Here is an 8,412-nt window from a genome sequence, read left to right on the forward strand (position 1 = left end):
GACCTGAGCCGAAGTTGGATGCTTAACCAACTGAGCCACCCAGGCGCCCCAGGTTTGCTTAGTTTTCTTTATCCATATGAGTGATTCACCCCCCAAATCTTTCCCAGTAGCATAGATTTTATCACAATATGCTTAAATTTCAGGCATCCTGTGCATTTTATCTTCTTGAAGAAATCTCTGCCTGAGAGAGCCCTTTGACTCTTCCTGGCAGACCCGGCTGTCCTCTGCTCCTGGGATGGGTCCCTAACCGCTCTCTGCTGCTGAACTTCTGTTCCTTTTCCTTGCTTTTGGTGGAACACACCCTCTCCCCTCCCACGGTGTCACCGGTAAACCGGAGTTGCTGCTTTTGGATAATTTGCATGTCTTGACACATTTTTATCCTACAGTTAATTAATAGTCTGGCAGGGTATGGAATTTTAGGTTGGAAATAATTTTCTCTTAGAACTTCAAAGGCAACAGATGCTCCATTGGCTTCTACTGCTGAACAACCAATGCCATTTTGAGTCCTGGTCCTTTAACATGGCTCGGTTTTCTCTCTAAAAGTTTGTAAGATCTTCCCTTTGTCTCCTGCGTTCTGACATTCCACGGCCATGTGCTTTGGTGAGGGCACATTTTTATGCACTGTTGGGCCTATTCAGCTTGAAACTCACGCCATTCAATCCTGGGAAATGCTCTTCACTTACCTGTTCAGGGATTTTCTCTCCTCTGCTTTCTCAGTTTCTCTCTTTCCAGATTTCCTTTTGGTTAGACGATGGTCCATCTGAACCAGTCTTCTAATTTCATCCTCTTCTCTGTTTTCCTTTGTTGTTTTGTTTGTTGTAGTTTGGAGAGGATATCTTTAACTTCCAGCTTTCCCGTTTGTTTCCATTTCTGTTATATATATAATTTCTTCCTTCCTTCCTTCCTTCCTTCCTTCCTTCCTTCTTTCTTTCTTTCTTTCTTTCTTTCTTTCTTTCTTCTTTTTCTTTCTTTCTTTCTTCTTTCTTTCTTTCTTTCTTTCTTTCTTTCTTTCTTTCTTTCTAGAGATAGCATGAGTGGGGTTGGGGGCAGAGAGAGAGGGGGACAGAGGATCCGAAGCAGGCTCCACGATGACAGCAGCAAGCCCAAGGTGGGGCTTGAACTCATGAAACTTGAGATCACGACCTGAGCTGAAGTCAGTCACTCAACCGACTGAGCCACCCAGGTGCCCCTCTGTTATATTTTAATTTCTAAGACCTCATTTTGTTCTCTGAACATTTACTTTTATAGCATTTCTTAAAAAAATTTCATGGGTATATTATCATATTTCTCTTAGAATAAATGACTTTAAAATTTTTTCCTTCTCTCTGCATAGCAGAGTCCTCCAAGTTGCTTTTGTCTGTTTTTTTTTTTTAATGTATATTTATTTATTTTTGAGAGAGAGAGTGCTTGAGTGCACAAGCAGTGGAGGGACAGAGAGAGAGGGGAAGAGATTCCAGGCAGGCTCTACATTCTCAGTGCAGAACCCAACGCAGGGCTCGATCTCACAAATCATGAAATCATGACCTGAGCCAAAATCAAGAGTCTGACACTTAACCGCCTGAGCCACCCATGCACCCCTGTCTGCTTGTTTTGATCTCCCCCACTCCCCCCGTCTCTTTTTCCTATTAGATACTTTCCTTGTAGGTCTATTGATCCTTGGATTTCTACTGAAGAATGGGACTCTCAAAGCTCTGTGCAGGGGGGTGGGCCTCTCCTGCCCTGTTCTTTAGAAATCTTGATGTCAGAGTCTTATACTTAATCCACCTGTGGTGTCCCTGCCTCAACTACATCAGTGTCCCCCGGTGCAAAGACCCCCCTGCCCCCCAACACACACAACCTCCCCACCATCAACATCTGGGCGCGTCTCAGCTCTCCTGGCTGCTGGCTCAGGACTCAGATTCCTGTGCCACCCTCTCCCCAACCTCCAAAAGTTGTTGCTGTCCTCTTCTGCTTGTTCTATTTGTTTCTACAAGTCCACACCTTAAAAAAAATAAAAATAAAAATAAAGGCCCCCTACCAGAGTTTAGCCGGGCTTTGGGCTGACTTGAAGGGAAATGCATGAGCCCAATTTACCACCTTTCATTACAAGTTGCTCCCACTGGATTTTCCGTTGTTATGTCAAAGCCAGCGTAACTGGGACCCATCCGTCACCTTCCGCCCCGGATAAACTCCTCCTCCGTCTCTCCTGATTTCTGCCGGTGCCTCTGCTACCCTCTCTCGCCTGAGGGGGACCCCGCAGGGCCTCTTTCACACCTTTGTCTCCTGCCTCCAGCTTGAGGAGCATCCCACCTTCTTCCTACTTCCTTTCCAGAGGAAGCCAGCCACCCCCCAGATCGTCCGTCTCACACCCAGGCCTGAAGGAACAAAACAAAACAAAACAAAACAAAACAAAACAAAACAAACAACCTGCCATGCCTTGTCACTCTCTGCCCCAACAGATTTTGTCTAGAGCCGAAAGTCCATGCTTCTGAGTTGCTCAGGCAAGTTTCCACAATATGACTCCAGTCCACCTCTCTGGGCTTAATACTCCAGCCACTTCTGCTGGGCGTGGTCACTCGGAACACACTGGCCCCGCTTTGACTCTGTTCACTTGGTCTGTGTACCTCTCAAGGCCCAGCTTAAACCCTGCCGCCGACACACCGCTCCCCAAGGAAGCGCGCCCACCCTTTCTGGGTCCCCAGACTCAAAACAGAATGTTGTGTTTGCTTACATGTCTGTCTCTCTCTTGGGGGTTCTTGCAGAGGGGAGGGAATGGGTCTCGTCTTCCAGGGCCCGGCTTGGTGCCTTGTGTGCAATAAGTTCTCAGTAAGCATTGACTGAATGATTGACTTTATAACTGGACTTCATTAGTTATCCATGCCTGTCTATGCTGCCGGCTTCACGGTCACCGTGTATTTTTAAAATATTTTGGTTTTTTATAGTTTTTTTTTTAAGTGTATTTATTTATTTTGAGAAAGAGAGAAAGAGCAAGTCAGGGAGGGCCAGCGAGGGAGAGAAAGAGAGAGAGAGAGAGAGAGAGAGAGGGAGAATCCCAAGCACACTCTGCACCATCAGCACGGAGCCTGACGTGAGGCTCGAACACACAGACTGTGAGATCATGGCCTGAGCTGAAGTCGGACGCTCGAATGACAGAGTCACCCAGGCGCCCCGCCACCATATTAATAACAATTTTATTAATTTCGATTTTTAGTAATTGAACTCCTTGAAAGTCTCCTAAGAAGGACCATCTCCATATCAAGGATTGCTGACAGCAAGGGGGAGAAGAGTATGTTGTTTCCCACGTTGCCTTATCTCGATTTCTTATTTTACTTCTTGCTCTATCGGTGTTCTGTCAGCCTCCTGAGGGCAGGGCCTGTGCCTGGCTATTCAGCACCCAGCACTGGGCATAGAGGCACTCAGTAAAGATTTGTAGACTGACTGTGTGTGCTCCGGGTACGGGAAGAGAGAAGTGGGCCAGTTTAGGGTGAGTCTCTGGTATGGAGGCAAAATCAGGTAAGCCCCGCCAGGCCTGGGTCTGGCCCGGGGGTGGTAACGGCCTGTGGGAGAGAACGTCTGGGAACAGCCGGTCACAGCCACGTGTTCTTTGGGAAGCGGGGAGCAAGCGGAGGATGAGGAAGGTGTTAGATGGTGACAGAGAGAAAGGGGGGTGAGTGGCAGTTGGGTGAGGGTGGCGAGTGCAATGGCGGGAGGGCTGAAGTAGGTGGGAAGGCCTCCCTCCCATGGCTGCCTGGCCCCAGCCCTCCCTCCCACCGGCCTTCCTCCAGTTCCTCAGGACCTCACACCTTATAGTGTGCGTGGGGGAGCCACCCAGTCTTCCCTTCTCCCCCTGCGTGTCCTCAGTCTGGACCCAGACCTCAGCTCCAGGATGGGATGGGATGGGATTCCCACCCCCACTCCTTCCCCGGGCCGGATGTGAGCGCCATGATGGTTTCCAGACTCCCGTCTTCCTGAGCATCTGGGCCTGAGTCCTGGGAGAGCTAATGAAGATGGACAGTGAGCATCGGCTAGTCTGATGGAGGAGGGAAGGTGCACCCTCACACATACTCATAGGAATATCCAGCTTGATCCTCTCCTGCCCTCTCCCCCACTTAAAAATACAAAACAATTGAGGCGCCTGGGTGGCTCAGTTAAGCATCTGACTTCAGCTCAGGTCATGATCTCGCGGCTTGTGAGTTTGAGCCCCACGTCGGGCTCTGTGCTGACAGCTCGGAGCCTTGAGCCTGCTTCCGATTCCGTGTCTCCCTCCCTCTCCGTTCTTACCCTGCTCGCACTCTGTCTCTCTCTCTCTCTCTCTCAAAAATAAGTAAACATTTTTAAAAATTTTTAAAAATACAAAACAATACAGGGACCCCTGGATGGCTCAGTTGCCTGAGAGTCCAACTCTCGATTTCGGCTCGGGTCATGATCTCACAGCTTGTGAGATCAAGCCCTGTGTCGGGTTCTGCACTCACAGCACAGAGCCTCCTTGGGATTCTCTCTCTCTCTCAACCTCTCCTCTCTGCACCCCCCAAATAAAAATAAAAAACATTAAAAGATACATAACAATACACGAGATCATTACAGTTGAGAAAATCAATAAGAAAACCTTTTCCTGGCATTCCATGCTGTGTCCCCCTCCCCTCCGCCTCCGGGCGTCCCCTCTCTCCCCTGGCCACCAAACTCATTGAAAGAGAGACCTCACCTCTGCCTTCATCTCCACTCCACACACTGACTACTTAGCTCATCCCTGTCCTTGGAAACTGCTGTCCTAGGGGGCCAGAGGCTTCCCGTTGCCAAGTCCATGGTGGTGGTGGGAGGGGATCTCCCAGGCCTTGTAGCCCATGAGTCCCATCATTGCCTCGGGACTGCCCTCCCTCCTGCCTCTTCTTCCTCCTTGGCCCCGACCATCTCTGCCTTCTTTCACAGCCATGCCTCTTGCCCTAGTGCCCCCAGCTCTAGAATGAATTATCAGTATACTAGAAGCCCCCTGAGTGCCCCTTCCCATCGCATTCCCCACCTTCCCCAGAGAGGCAGTGACCTGAACTTGTTATCCATCTGTCCTACAAATTACTTAAATGTTTGCTACATGCACATACACCCTTACATGACATATGGCATTATTATGCCTGTTTTCAAACACTATGTAAAGGGCAATACTCTCTCCATAGCTTTCTTCCCCTTCCTTTTTTCCCTCTCAAATGTACCCCACGGATACAGGCAGGTCTTACGCATTCCCTTTCTCTGCAGTTTAATATTCTACATGAGAATGTGCCACACTTGGAATAGACCTTTAGGACATACCCAGTTGAGGCCATTCTGGACCTTTCTTTCAGGCAGCAACCCAGTCCCGTCTTCTGTTCTGCTGTTGTTCAAAAAGCCTCCTGCTGGCATTCTCCAGAGCACCCTCCCTATTTGGGACTTTGCCACCTGCCACCTGCCAATATGGGTGGCCACCCGGTTGGCCCCCGAGCCCCAACATTTCACCCAGCCTATCCTCCCCACACCTACTTTCTCTCCAAACGGGACACGGATCCGTCACTACTTTGCTCTAAGCTCCTCCTGGGCACGCTGCCCCATGCCCCTGGCTTGGACCCCCAGCTTGGCCTGTGGGACCCCCTCACTGCCTGGCTCTCCCACCTTTCTAGTGTCATCTTCCAGTACCGCAGCCCCTGGGGTTTTCCGGCCTTTCCCCGAACATCCGAACCGGTCCCACCCCTGCCTTGACTCACGTATTGGCCTACATGGCAAGCTCTCCCGTTGTCTTTCCTTCCAGGCTCCTTGTAAGCCTCATCTTCTCCAAGAGCCCTTTCCTGAACGCCCTTCGAAGACCAAGCACGTAGTGCTGGAACCACTTGGAAGCCTAGCCCGCTATGTGTTTATTTAAATACGAGACTGTCCCCCTCTGATGGGAGCTCCTCAGTGACGCGGGCCACCCCTTGAAGCTTCTTCGGCAACCTCAGCAGCGTCAGCACTTGCGGGATATGAACAGGTGCAAGCTTGGTGCGCATGCTTCGTATCCGCTGTTCCTCTTAATTCTCTCCTTAACCTTCTGCGAGGTCAGGGCTCCTCACCACGTTAGAGATAAGGAAATCAGGCTGCAATTCACCTGCCCGAGGCCTCGCCCACTGCCGCAGGATGTGGATGTGCCTCGGCAATGATAGTGGCGGGCTGGGCTGCTGGCGGCCCCCTGGACTCCCTGCCCCTGCCCCTCCTGCCCCGATTGAACCCTTTGTCTCCTGCCACGAGAACCTTCCCCGAGCTCCAGCAAAGCTCTGCCGCAGACCTAAAACGTCGCTCCTCTCCCCTACATTTCCTCTCCCTACATCCCAGCCTCTCCGCCAGGGCCTCCTCCAGGAGCACACTGATCCCCCTCACCCCCCATGGTGATTGGCATCCCAGACTACATTTTATTAACAGCTATTATGTGTCGCGGGCCTAATATGTGCCACTTTTCCTACACAGGAACAGCAAGCCAGAGATGATGATCTGGCTCCAGTCTTACAGATGAGGAAACGGAAGCCCCGCGAGGTCACGAAGTTTCCCAAAGCCACAGAGCCAGCAAGTAGCGGACGCAGGATTTAGACCCTCGTTGGGCTGACCCCCGCAGGACCTGAGTTTTCTTCCTTGGAGCACCGGGCGCTCAGCCCATCTCCGTCAGGTTCTCAGCCAGAGAACCAGCTCTCTGAGAGCAGAGACCCCTCCTGGAGTTCTCTGGTGTCCACCCACCCTTACCCACCCCACACGCTTGGCCCGTCCTAAAGCCCAGGCAGTGGCCTGAGGTAGACAGTCTGAGCTCCCGGTTCAAGAGCGGGAGGGGCACTGACCCCTAGTGCGGCTACAGGCCTTCTAGTTCGGGCCGGAAGTTCCGGAGTGCCCATCCCACCTCTGCACTACCCCGCCCCCACCCCCAACGGCCCCCACCCCCCTGGCCCCGGCCCCTCCTGGCTAGGACACAGGGCCTTTCAGCCCTGGCTGCCGCCATGACCACCTTCTCGGGAGGGGCTGTTTTTCTAAACTTTTGATCCCAGGAGGGAGGCAGACTGCAGGTGTGGAGAGGTCCTGGGCCTGTGTGATGGGACGTCTCTGTGACTACCGTGTGGTATGTGTCCCTGCCCTGGGTGTCCACAGGCTTAATTGCAGGCTTTAGGGGTGGAAGGGACCTCTCGGTGTAAACATAGCTTGAGTAGAGAGGGGCACGTGTGTGTGCCCGTGTGTGTCTGCACACGTGCTCAGGTGTATGCTTGTGTGTGGTCGTCGTGAATCCCCCACCTCAGACAAGGGCCTCTTTGTGTTCCCTGCTCAGACTCTCTGCTCCTTCAGAAGGCCCCCAGTTGCTTATTTTTATAGGGCGTTCCAGTCCTTCTCTCTCCCATTCCCTCTGTCCCACAGTGGCTATTCCAACAAGCCCCGACTTACCTCATTCTGCCGAGAGAAGAACGGCAGCTGAGGGGCTCTTACCTCAGTTTCCCCCTTGGGAGTCTCCAAGAAGGTGGCGGGGAGGGGGGCGGGGGGGAGAAGGCAAAGCAAATAGTGTCACTAAAACGCTGAGACTAAGCCACCGAGCCTCCCACCACAGTATTCCTCGTTCTCAATGCTTTGTCTGTTAATCTCTTTGATTCCTGGGTCTCAATGTCCTCATCGGTAAAATGGGGGTAATCATGGCATGTAACTCAGAGGTGTTGTGGGGGGATTACAGGAAACATAAAGTGTCTAGAATTGTGTCTGGCACACGAGAGCCCATTAAATGTTAGCAATTACCATTAAACATCTTTATTGAGCCTGTCTGCCCGGTATACTAGTCTTTAGAGACGACTTCCTTCTAGATCACTCAGTATTTCTCTTGCCTTCTCCCATTTCTGTTCAGGAGACTGCGTAGGTCACCAAGTTGGAGAGGTCCGCGAAGTCTCCACTCAACGGACGGAACCCTTTTCTGCCCTGGGCCAGAGGGGTGAAGGGTTGTTGTTCTCACCCTAGATAGAGCCCGTCCTCCCCACCTCCTCAGACCCGCAAGTTTGCCCAAAGGAGGAGCCCAAGGTCGGCTTTGGCTAAAGCGCCCTCTGCTGGTTGCTGGCAAAAGACCTTGAGCAGGGGTGGACACTTCATGGTAGAGGCAGGGAAGAGCTTTCTGAATGCGAGGGGGACTTCTGTCCAGTGCAGAGCCCAGAGCCCTACCTTCTCATCTCAAAAATATCTGGCTTGGGGTAGCCCTTTTTTGTTTGTTTGTTTGCCAGCCTGAGAACGGGCTCAGCAGATAGCCTCCCCTCTCCCCACCAGGGCAGAAATGCTAAGACCAGGATAAGCTGCCAGCCAGCTCTGACCACCTGCTCCCATCTCCCCAAACAGGAGGAAGGAGAGACAAGACCACACACACAGGGCATCCTGACAGCAAAGCACAATGAAGGGCTTAGGGGGTTGGTTCTTCTTTTGAAGAAG

The sequence above is a fragment of the Panthera uncia genome (genome assembly GCF_023721935.1).
Source record: "Panthera uncia isolate 11264 chromosome B2 unlocalized genomic scaffold, Puncia_PCG_1.0 HiC_scaffold_24, whole genome shotgun sequence".
Lineage (NCBI taxonomy): Eukaryota > Metazoa > Chordata > Mammalia > Carnivora > Felidae > Panthera > Panthera uncia.